Genomic DNA, 12,938 nt, shown 5'->3' on the forward strand with positions numbered 1-12,938 from the left:
TGTATCCTGCTTAGTATGCATGCAGGTAGAATGTTGATACATGAAGGATGGAATGGTATGTGACTGTTCGAGTGATGTCAATTGAGTAATTTCAGCAGGGAGTGCTTTTGTCTATGGCTGTTCAGTGTATGCATGAAAGATACTCGTACCCTCAAATCCAGGCTGTAATTTGCCAGAAAACTGCTTCAGGTTCTTCATCTGCTCTAGGTGTCATGACAAGTAGCATCTTTTTTAATGTAACAGATTACTCAAACAGATGTTTTACTCAACCAAACCATGACCACAAAAGTGAGGTGACAGCTTCACTGACGGTGACCATGTGGGAAGCTTTGTCTGAGAACCAAACCTTATTTCCTGCAGCATACTGCAGAGCTTCCTTCCAGGACTTACCGGCTACCTTCTTCACATCCCTCCTCCATTGCAGCCCTTTAAGACCCAAGCTTAGGAGCCACAATAAGGTCACCATCTTGCAACCACTTCAAAAATTGCTTGGAACTGGGCAACAGCTTCTAGGAGAGAAAAACAAAAGTCAGAGAGATGAAAGTTGGTGAGGCTTACTACTGATGAATCATAGGCCTCTGGAGAGGCAGGGTTTCTCAGTGAGGTAGCTGATGCAGCAGGATTTAAAGATAATGCAGGCTTTCAGCAGGAGCCACTGCAAGTTTATGAGGGTCGGGGTGATCTGGACGAATTTGCAGACTCCTTTGATGAGTCATGCTTCAGCATTCAGGACACATCCAAGGAGTGCCCGGGTAGTCGCCTGAAAGCCTTCTAAAAGGGCGTTGCCACCATACAGGTGGGAGAGGACCAAGGCTTGTACAGTAAATATGAAGTTGTTTTCTGGGATGAAGGGCTTGATTTTCCACCGGAGGGAAACTTGGTACCAAGCCGTTTGTGTATTCCTTGGTATGTGCTGTTTGAAGGAGAGGTGTCTGTCAATGTTAAACCCAAGAGACTTGATGCAGGTGGTCAGCTGGGGTGTGAAGTCCTCGAGGTTCATAGCAGACATCCATGTCTGGATCTCAGGACGTTTGGTGTTGTTGTTCAGCAGTAGGAATAAGGTCTTGGAGGGGTTATGTTTCAGGTAGGCATTGGACATCCACGACTAGATCAATGTGTGGCAGGAGGCTTTGAGCCTTTGGATGTCTTTGATTGAGTATATCTTGAGTTGGAGCTCTGTGTCTTCTGCGTATTGGTTGATGTGTATGTTGTGTGGATCTGGAGGGTTCTGAGCAGTTCCATGTAAAGATTGAAGATCACCGGGGAGAGGATGGATTCTTGTGGGACTCCACAGGTGATGGGTAGAGTTTGGTGATCTGGAGGAATCAATTTGTACAAACTGGTGGCTATTACCAAGGTAGGATTGGAATCAGCTGAGGATGATCTTGCTGATCCCCATCCAACGATGTAGATTGTTGAGGAGTGTCTGGTGGTCTACTATTTTGATTTCTGCTGAGAGATCAAGGAGAACAAGGAGGCAAGGATAGCTATCAAGGATTTTAAGGGCACCGTCGATCACCCTGATGGTAGCTGTTTCTGTTCTGCATTTGGTTCTGAAGCCAGATTGGTAAGATTTATGAAGGTTGTTGGCTTCGATGTGTTGGAGCAGTTGGGTGGTCACTGCTTTTGCAAGGATCTTAACTCAGAAGGAAAGATGGGTGATAGAGCAGTAGTTGCTGAGGTCGTTGGGGTCAAGTGTTGGTTTCTTGAGAAGCGGGAGGATTTGTCCGGTCTTGTGGGTCGAGGGGAAGGTGTCTTGAGTTAGGGAGCTGTTGATGATTGTTAGATAAGGGAGGAGTGCTTCAGTTGGAAGGGTCTTGAAAACGGAGGCAGGGAGGATGTTGCGAACGTAGAATGTGGCCTTCACATATGCTAGGGTGGCAATGAGGTCTTCCATAGTGAGTTTCTTGAAAATTATCTAGGTAGTTGGGGTTTTGCATGATGGGATGTGTAGTGAGCTGCCAATTTGTGGAGTTGGTGTCTGTGTTTTGGCGAATCATGCTAATCTTGTTGATGAAGGGGTTGATGATGTTGGATTTTTTCGATGGCGTGCACTATGGGTGGATCAGGTAAAGGGATGATGCAACACTTTAATGATTTTGAAGAGGGCTCTGCTTCCATTGTTGGCCTTGGCTATGATGTTTTGTTAGTAGTTGGCCTTGTCAGTGAGGATCTGTTGTCTGCATGTAGCATAGAGTTCCTTGAGCAGGGCGAGGTCAGACGCATTTTAGTATTTTCTGTCATTCATACAGAGGAATATCTAAAAGAAGTTTAAAGAACCTGACAGAATTAGCATTCCAAGAATCATGGAGAAAGTATATCCTTTACAAGGAGAACAGCCATCTATGCTGGCTATGCTACAGATAGATTCCCTCATTTCAATCCTCACAGATAGCCCTGTAGGTGAAGCGGTTGATAAAAAGGATGATGGGAGCCCACTAGGTGACACAGTGAAGATGGCTGCTTCGTAGCTCAGCCCAGGTGTCGTCTCTCCTCCCCTCCCATGGAGCAACAGAGTGAAGAGCCTCCCGTGCTTATAAGGGGGTTCTCTGGGAGAGGAACCCCATCTCCCAAAGAGGCCCGTATTGAGACTTCATGAGGCATTTACAGGCCTGATTGTCCCCAGGCCCCTTTTGCTACACATAAGTGCTTTGGTCCTCGGGAGTAAGCTGATGGAGGAACGGGGGGGCTGGGCAGGACACCAGCAGCACTAACAGTGAGGGGCAGTTTGTGGACTATAAGGTCCCTCAGAACAGGGAAGAGAATCCTTCCCTATGAATGGGATGCAGCGCTGATGGAAAGAGGTGCCCTCAAACAAAGTAGCACCTCGCTGAGGGAGGGTTTACATGTGCTATAACTCAAAAAGTGATGGGTGGAAAGTTTTGAATGGATCTGAACCACTGGCATTGCTCTGGCCAACCTTCCCCACCACCGTTTTTTAGCCCATCTGTGCCATTGCTAAGGGGTCCAGCCATATGCAAATCAGTCAGGTACTGCCACCATTGGTAGCAGCCCAGCCCAAAGTGCTAGGCCATGTCCCCTCTGCACGGAAATGCAAGCCACCCCAGACATGTTTCAGCCTTGTTGGGCCTCCTCGGTGAGGAGCAGCTTGGTTCCCTATGGCGCAGCGCGCAAGGGACTCATATCTGGACATACCCTCTTTCACATAGTGAGACAAACTATAACCACAAAAGTGATGGTGGGGAAGGTTTTGAATGAATCTGAACCACTGACATTGCCCGGGCATCCTTCCACATCTCTGTTTTTTAACCCGTCTGTGCCACTGCAAAAGGGGTCCAGCCATATGCAAATCAGCCAGGTACTGCCACGAATGGTAGCAGCCCAGGCCCAACTGCTTGGCCAGGTCCCCTCTGCACAGAAACACAAGCAACCCTAGACATGTTTTAGCCTTGTTGGGCCTCCTATGGCGTAGCAAGCAAGGGACTCATGTGTGGACATACCCTCTCTCATGTAGTGAGACAAACTATAGCCACAAAGGTGATGGGTGGAAGGTTTTGAATGAATTTGAACCACAAGCATTGCTCTGGGCAACCTTCCACACCACCGTTTTATAGCCCGTATGTGCCATTGCAAAAGGGGTCCAGCCGTATGCAAATCAGTCAGGTACTTCCAACATGCGCCAGTCCTCAGTATAATCTGATTCAGCTAACAGCTAGACTTGGCACCCACCCCACAATATAATTGAATCAAATAGCATTAAATAGAAGGACAGAATGGACACTTGGTTTAAGAGCAGAAGACAAGGCCTATTCATAAAGCTCCAGACAAAGATAGCAATGTACCATCACTCCCATTAAAGTTCTAGGGAAAAGAACAGCCAGCAAGGACAACTACAAACAGGAAGCTTTGGCTTAGGGCCTAACTGATGAGAGATGGTGGGTTAATTAGCTAAGAAAGGCAGTTGTCTGACATTGCACCCCTGCACCTGGGTTTCATTGCTTATGTGCTGCTAACAAGCTGAATGTCCAAGGTTGGAAGAGTGTTCCAACCAATCATGAGGGCCTATGTAATGATGAATCATACATTGTTGCAGAAGCCTACCCGCTTTTGGTATTATGCTACTATTTGTATTTTACGTAGTTAGAGGGTGTTTAAGGCATGCCTACCAGATATGGGGCAGCCAATGATGATACTAACCCTTATATGAATTATAGGTATATATGTTCCCTTAACCGATCCCTCCACCCAATAGGTTTTACTGTTTGCCACGTAGGATGATGTCAGAGTTGACATACATCAAGGTATAAAGCCTTTTGTGTAATGGAAATGCACTGAGAGTGTGTGCGCTACAATTTGTTTGTTCGCCAGGTTTCCCTACTTTATTGAACTGATAATAAAGTAGTATTTTGCCATATTCTTTGAGTCTGTCTGGTTATTTGGGCCCGAGATCAATTATTTGGTAATCCCATTCAGCACTTGGAACGCTCCAGGTGCTAGTGCACATTTTGGTAGCCTTGCGGATGGTTCAGATCCAGACTCTCAGATTTTTGACATCTTCCACTATTAGCCAGAAGATCGCAGAGTTTCCTGTGGAGAGCAGAGAAAACACGCATGTGAAACGAGGTCGGCAGGTGCCTCTTTGAAGAAATTCCTGTCCTGTCCCCTCAGGCGCCCCGCTGTTGGACTTGACCATTTTTATGCTCACCTAGGACTTGCGGCGGGTGCTTGGACCCGGGGAAGGTGTTCATCGAGTAGCTCTGCTAGTTCTTGAATCTCGAAGATAAGGGCAAGCTTCACTTGAAGCCACTCTGTCTGCTGGTAAATTAACTTTAAACAGAATGTCTTGTGGAGCCACTGCCAAATGTTGTAGTCCCAAAGGAGAAAACTTGAAGGCAACAGCAGAGGCTAAGAATCCAGGAAGACAAAGAAATGGCAGTATGCCGGGAATCCAAGTATGACAGAAGTAAAGAAAGAAAGAAAAATGGAACAAACAGAAGACCAGAGAACAGACAACAACAGGAATGAAAAATGTTCAGGAAATCCAGGAAACAAAACAGATAGCCCGGGAAACAGGGAAAAACATGGAGGGCTCTCAAAACAAGTACTCACAAAAGCTCTGAGCTAGTTTACAATAATCCTAGCATTGAGACTCGAGGGTTCCGGTACAGGCATGGCATAAATGCAGGCGAAATCCGGTAATGTATGAAAACATAGATGGCCGCAAGAAAACACTAGACTGCCCATTGAGATTCATGGGCACCATCTTGGAGAAGGTTACCAAGCGCACCCACTGGGGAGCCAAACGGCAAGAAGAAAGTAGGGACCAAGGTCAGCAAATTCTGACACCCACAGAGTTAAGGCGAACTGGTCAATTGGGGAAGAGTCGATACCTCAGGGCTCGAACTGAGCAATGGATGTAAGTAGAACATTCAAAGTGGAAAATAAAAGGGGAGGGATTGTATTGTAAGTGTAAATATATATAGTTAGGAACCGGGAACAGGATTTGTTTTAAGAGAGAGAGATTACCTTGATTCCTATTCTCAAGGAGATAGAAGGTAACGCATTACACTCCAAGTGGGGTATTTTTTAGAATGGACTCCTGAGGAAAGGCCAACATGAAGAATGCGTTGCACACTCCAAAATGCGGTAAAACGGAGATGAGCTACTTTCACTAGAGGAAGTAAAGAAAGGCGATTGTAAAATTTGTTGTGCACTTTTTGTTGGGGGTTATGAATATGTTAGTGTAGTTTGATAAAAGATGTTGTTTAACTAGAAACCTAGAACAATAGTCAAAATCTAGCTATTTATCAGACCTTTAAAACAAGCGATTGACATCAATCATAGGAGGGTAAAAGTTGAGGGAGGAAACAGAGCGAAATAAGATTCTTAGGTTGTCAATAAAACAGCAGGCTAGCGAGAATCAACAGAACTATAATAAAAGAGCAAAGAGAATATTATTATGCAGGCTTGGAAATTGCTTGAAGAATTGTTTTTGGGAAATGGGCAGCGATTGATGGTGCTTGCCCAAATTGATTGTTGTGACATAATTAAATTAATAGCAGAATAAAAGGTCTGGTAAGTATTGACAGTTAAAAACAACTTGTCATTATGGAGTACACTCCTCTTCTACAAAAAATTACAGAGGTACACACCTAAGATGAGAAAATATCATGCTGAATCGGTAAGAGGCACGGCTGACATAATGTTCATGACTTGGCCTCAACAGGGTTCCCTATCGAGAACAGTATTGCAACACATTCCCTATCGAGAACAGTATTGCAACACATGACAACATACTTACATGCTGTGTACACAGGGAAGAAGTTACAAAAAAGGTTAGCTTTTCTAGAGCTATGGAAAATGTATCAGAGCGAGATAGAAGAACCACCAGAGAGGGAGTGGATGCTTAATCAGCATGAGGGGGAGGGCAAGTGCCCTCGGCTCATCTTTCTCCTGAAGACAAGAGCACAGACGCTTAGAAACAGAGATTCTATCCTTTAAAGGAGTTAAAATAAGCGATGGGGTATATTGATGGGGTATATTAATCTGATATATGCACAACCTGCTTATATTAGTGAAAACAGTACAGAAGAAAGTAAGTCTAAAGAACGCGAATACCTGTCCAGGAGTAGTAAAAATGAGGAGCGTTACATGATAATGGGCAGATTTATAGAGAAGAAGAGACAAAGAGGAGAGAAAGACAAAGCTAGGGAAATAGCAATGGTACAGAATGAGTGGACAAATATTCCTTAAGTTAGACGGAAAGAGTATCGATGAAGTTAAAGAAAGAGAGGAACAGGAAAGGAAGGAAGAAGAATGAGAAAGGGCATGCAAAGACAAGAAGTAAAAAAAGAGGAAGCAATGGAATAACAAAGAAGTTATGAAGAACAAATAAAAGAGAAAGAGAAAAGATGGAGAGAAAAAAGAAGGTTGAAAAGAAGGTGAGAGGAAGAAGAGAAAAGGGAGCTGAGAAGACTGGAAGAGGAAGAACAAAAGGAAATGAGAAGAAGTAGAGGACAAAGTGAGGACGAAATGGTCATGGCCACTGGGTTTTATTCTTACCCCACACACACTCGCTGCACACTGGGAGCAAATAGAAGGAGAGAAAAGGGAGACTGGACCACCGTATGGCGTGCCTGGCGCTCATTGGTCCATCCAGTCAGCATGTTAGCTGCTCACATCTAATTTCCCCCAATATAGCGGACAGTCTGCTAGCAGGTTCTATTGGATGCAGCGTGCATGTGTGGGTGGGCTGCTATATAAGCCGCACCCACACATGCTTAAATGCTTTGCGTTATTACTGCCAATGCAGCATAACGCTTACTGCGATCCTCCGGTCACAGCAGCCAGAAGGAAAACAAAGGTTAGTGTGGAAATAACTCCAGAACCCTCCAGAAGGTCCCTACCACTTACCTGCTGCGCCGCTCCTCATCTTATGCGGCCGCCATCTCGCCAGTAGAAAACCAGAAGCCCTGACACGTTTCCCGAGTTACAGGCTTCACAGCTCTCCCTCCGGTCCGGCCCTGCAAGGTCTCCCCTATGCGCTGGCTTACTGCTCTCCCTGTGGTGCGGCCCTGCAAGGTCTTGTGATCCACGGGCTTACAGCTCTTCCTCTGGTCCCGTCCTGCAAGGTCTCCCGATCCACTGGCGTACAGCTCTTCCTCCGGTCTAGCCCTGCAAGAAAAGACAAAGGAATTAAATAGAGCAGTGGGGCACAACCATTGAAATACCAAGCAGCATGTTTAATCATAGCAGAGAGGACACGTTTTAACATGTGAGCATAATATTTTAAGACATTAAAAAGGAACTCTGTGCAACTCTGAGCACCAGGTCAATAACGAGAAAACCACGACATAAAGACACATGGACAATCTTCCTCTATAAACCACAGCAGGTCTGGGATTCTCCAGTTAGGCAACTGGAACAGAGGATAGCGATTCTCCAGTGAGGCAACTGGACAAAGGACAGCCAATACCCCAGTGAGGTAACTGAAAATAGTGGATAGAGACAGTAAGCTACCTGACAAGCGCCCCTGCAACACACAGCAGGAAGGAGAGCCTCCTATTTTAATACAGCAGGTGACACCCTTAACACACTTACTCTTTACAGATTAAACCGCATCACACTCCATCATGGAGGGTGGGGGTATTCCAGCACAGCAAGACCCCGCGAGACACCAGGGGTCCCAATGCCCCTGCAAGGTACAAGGTAAGCTTTACAGAAATAGATCACATTGTTAATAGATGTGTAATACTAGTTAAAGAATGAGAATTGTGGTAAGAAAAGAAGAAGGTCACAACATCCCCACAGGGAGCTGCACGAGATACCTAGAGCACCGGCATGGGCTGATGAGCATGAGGAAGAAGGCATAGGGAAAAGGATTGGGGAATTGTATGGACAGATGAGGACAAAAGATGGCTATGAGACTAAAGGAAGTATCTAAGGTTCTCCACTTAGAAAAACAAGAGATAGATCGGATGACGTAATGATGGACGAGCATAGAACACTGTCCCTAAGCAGACTAGATCTTGATGACGAGGAAAGGGATAACAGCCATACCAGTTGGTGTATAACGATGTCAGATGAAGAAAGGGAAGAAAACGAGAGAGCGCAAGAAGAGGGTGCACGTGGCTCTTTGATAGATCGTGATGTTGAAAAAGGGGTAAATTGGTCAGAGTTATAAGAACTGGAAATAAAAAGACCAGAGTCTATATCATATCCCGAACGACCACAAGGTCGATCGCATAGTGTAGGGAAAATGTCCTTGCCTTATGTAGGTATATTGAGGTCATCAACAGGACGAAGACGAGTGGGCGAAACTAGCCCTACCTAGAAGACGAGGAGAGTAGATGAATACGATTGTAAAACAGAATTTACACAATTCCTCTGATATATCAGACATCGGCGTGATCATGACAAGAAGAATTAGACAGAATGAAGATCCTGTTGACTATATTCAGGAGATTCAAGAACATTGGCGTCTTGAGACGAGAGAACCGTAGGATAGGACTGTAGCATTATTTTATCATAGTTTGTCAGGGACTGCCTGAGCCATAGAAAGGCAGATGAAAAAATGAGTAGGGATGGAAGCGAAACCATGGGCAAAAATAAAGAATAATTCTTCCAAACGAACATGAGTAATTTTTTCGCTCCAGTTGGCTATTGTACATCATTGTTGATAGTTACAAGAGAAGAATAAGAAAATAAAACTGAGAATAGGAAGCTTGAGGAAGCAAAGTTAGTTCAGAAAACATTGTTGAAATTAGCCATAGAAGGAGCAGTACTGCCGAGCGGTGAAGGAGTGGTTACACAAGAGTTACAGCCTACACAGCCAATCAATGCAGGGTTCCCCATAGATCAGGGTAGGTAACATTTTTACCCACATCATAGAGTGAATGGCCAAGAGAATGACAAGGCAGATTTCAAAACCCTCAAGGGGATGAGGATTTAATGGAGGACAACAGCTGCAATGCCGGAATTGTGGGAGAATGGGACATATGGCACACACAGCAGAACTGGCAAGCTCCAAGAGGGAGGACGGACTATCTGCCACAGTATAGTACAGCACCACCTAGGTATTATGCCCAAGATCACACACAGTATCAGATATGTGCAACCACAGCAAGCACCTATGCAAACACAAGTGCAGACACAAGAGGCAATTATGCCACAAGGAATCCGAATACAGGAGTCCAACAAACACCTACAACCGGGATAGGGAGTGTGACAGTGGTGGGAGGAAATCCTTTTAACGTACAGGGATACATTTATATATCGACAACAGGAAAGCCCACAGAATGACCTGATGTGTTCAGTACGTTCGTTGACACCAGACCCCGAAGAGGAACCGAGGGTCAGGTTAAGGATAGGAGGCAAGACACTTTTGTTTCTTGTAGACACGGGACCGACTCATTCCTGTGTTCGAGAGGGAAAGTACCCAATGTCTAGCATTGCCTTGATGTAACGCTCACCTGATTCCCGCAGAGGCGCCGGTCTTGACTGGGTGAATGCCGTATCTTCAAAGGTGATGTGTAACACACGGTTGGCTCTTTGGGCTGGACCTCTGTGCACTGTATGTCTGACTCGAAGAGTAAGATGTCTGCAGATAGAAAATATGGGATTAATGAACTGGGGTTATTGGGTGCCTCTCTCCTCTTCCCTTTCTCTTCTCCTGTAGAACCCCAAAGGTTAACACCGTCACCTTAGGTAAGTGAACGCCGAGCTCTCCATCTGCCTCGGGGCAGGGTGCCGTAACCAGTTTCTTCACTGGATAAGGGTGCAGGCCTCTTGACCTCAGAGGACTGCTGTCCGTCGTTAACTGCACGAACGGTAAGTTCTGGGCACTTCAAATGTCTTAAAAGTCTTTTGTAATGATATCTCTTGTTTTGCAGGGTTCCGGCGATGGCGGATGGCGGGCTGATGAGAGTTGAGGATCGAACCCGCATGAGGAATAGAAGCGCCTGGAAGCACGTAAGTAAGCGCTTGTAGCCTGCTTCACGATGCGCACTAACTGTCCCTTTTATCTTGCAGGTACAAGTTCGGAGCTTTAGAGAAGCTGAAGGGTGCTGGAATACGCCGTGGGAAGGAGTAATGGCACGTGAGTAATAAAGTTGCCCAATGTCTTTAAACGCACCTTCTTCTGTCTTTCAGATGCGGGATGCAGCGCCAAAGGCCTCCGGAGCGTGCGAAGAGCTGGTAAGCTTTTGTCTTTCAGATGCAGGAATGCAGTGCGAAGACCTCCGGAGCATGCGAAGAGTAGGTAAGCCTTTGTCTTTCAGATGCCGGAATGCAGCGCGAGGCGTTGGTGACAGCCTATGGACCAGGTAAGAGATGCGCTGCCACTGAAGACCGTAGTGCTAACCTGTTCTTTCTTTGTCTTTACAGGTGCTGCTGAAGACTGGATTCTGGGATGGTAAGCCTTTGTTCCCTTAGGCCCAGGATCAGAAGCAGAAGACACGATGAGCGTTCTGCTGCAGAGAATGCAGAATAACGCAAAGCAAGATTCATCCATCGGGTGTGGTTTAAATAGCCTCCTGTAGTGCTTAGTTGTCTCCTTCCACAGCCACGCCTAGGTAAGAAAAGAGTTCCTGCTTTCCAGAAGAGTTCCAGTGTTCTGAACCTAGGGAGTGGCTCCTGCCCCACCCAACAGGAAAAGTAGTCCCAAACAGAAGAGGATCAGGGGTTCAACTGGCAGGTAAGTAAGCAGCATGGTCTGCTGCAGGTAAGTCCACCCAAGCATTATGAGCCTGGCGCTTCCAGTGCTGGGACTGGGCATCTTTATGAGCCTGGTGCCACTGGCGCCAGAACAGGGTCCAAAAGGTCCCAATTGGGACTGGCTGGCACTCGGAACCGGGGTTATGGGTCTGCTTCCAAGGGAGTCGGGCAAGTCCTGATCTTTTGGAAGCAGAGATCATGACACTTGAATGCGCAGGGACTCTCCAATGAGTTTGGTTCCTTTTACTGATGAATAACCAATTTCAATGGGAGAACATGGTGTATTTATGCCACTATTGTATTCCCGACAGACGCCAGTTAACATATCAGGACGTGATTCAATGACAAAACTTAACATTACAATATCTTTAACTGACAAAGGGGTAATCTGTTCCACTCCAGGGATACGTTATATGAATGTAAGAGAGTTTATACTAGCATTTACAGGCCAAAAAGCATTATGAGGTGTCCCTTTAGACCCAGAAGTATTTGTGTATGGAGTAAATGTTTTGTTGACATGGCTTCCTGGATTGATGGGTACATTACTGAGGATACCCGACACAATTTTTTTAGCCCACAAATAACTATGGATGATTAGAAAGGACAAGTTATTCCCATAAAACTAGAGGCAGCTGTAGTAAGAGAGGAAAGAGTGGTTGTTTAATGGATGGATGATGAAGGAAGAGCATGGAGAACAGTCATAGCTCTTGACAAAGGGTATAGACTAACAGACTTGACAGAGGAAGAGTTGTTCAGAGATGAGTATTCAGATGATGAATTTATATTTTTCATAAGCCTTACATGTACGTACAGAAGGAACAAGCAAATACGCTGCCTCCGCACAGGCCCTACGACTGTCACGATTCAGACCCCTGGTGATCCTTTACATATTTGCCCCCAGGCCACAGCAGTAATGCAGCATCTAAGAATGGCCCTAAGGGCCTCAAAGGCCATAAGAAGGAACTCCTGGTCCCAGTCCTAGCGCCTCTGATGCCAGGCTCATTGCAGTAAATGGGGCAAATGTCAGGTACTGATTTGAATCCAACATGGAGGCCTACATCACAGCTATGTTCCCAAAACAAGCCCATGCAGACTAGTGTTTTGGGTGTGGTTGGGGCCCTTGGCAGTGGCTGGCTATATAAGCCACGCCCTGACTGGAAATCTTGCTTCGTGGTATTTTTCACCTTGCAGCGTGACGCTCACTGTGTCTAGCTCCAGCTTACCTGATCTCCGGTCCTGGAATCTTCGGTCCTGAAAAAACACTGCGATCTACTAAGGAGAAAGAAACTGCACAACTTTATTCTAAGCGCTTATCTGAAAGCAGCGGGCATTGAACTCCATCCAGCCTGTTCGCTCACTTACCGCTCCAGGAGACCATCGCAGCCTGCAACATAAGAAAAGAGAAGAAACAAGACAGCAGGTTAGCAACCTTCACAATCGCCCCAAGCCCAACGCCACCGCTTCACACACTAAGTCTTACCTGTCATCCTCTTTGGCCTCGCCCCTACGCCCTCCACTCTTCATCCGGCTGCAAGCACAGACTACACGCGGCCCCACGTTGCGAATGCCGACATAGGTGAAACCTGCGGTGACAAAAAGGAACATCACATTAGACGGGCACATTTCGAACAGTCAGAAAAGACACCGAAAAGAAGGACAAACATGGAAAGGGAGGAAAGAGACAGGAGAGAGCCAAAAAGACAATTGAGAAAGAATACAAGAGACTCTTACAATTACAGAGAAAAGACACCCCTTCACTCACC

The 12,938-nt window shown here is 46.0% G+C and overlaps 1 protein-coding gene across 2 annotated transcripts in view; it reads left to right on the forward strand.

Annotated features, from left to right (window-relative positions):
- The window catches only part of TMCO4 (transmembrane and coiled-coil domains 4), a 1,142,020-nt gene that overhangs the window by 830,027 nt on the left and 299,055 nt on the right, over positions 1-12,938 (forward strand). The gene's annotated exons all lie outside the window — the stretch shown is intronic.

This window comes from Ambystoma mexicanum, chromosome 8, assembly GCF_040938575.1.
Source record: "Ambystoma mexicanum isolate Mex_15411 chromosome 8, UKY_AmexF1_1, whole genome shotgun sequence".
Classification (NCBI taxonomy): domain Eukaryota; kingdom Metazoa; phylum Chordata; class Amphibia; order Caudata; family Ambystomatidae; genus Ambystoma; species Ambystoma mexicanum.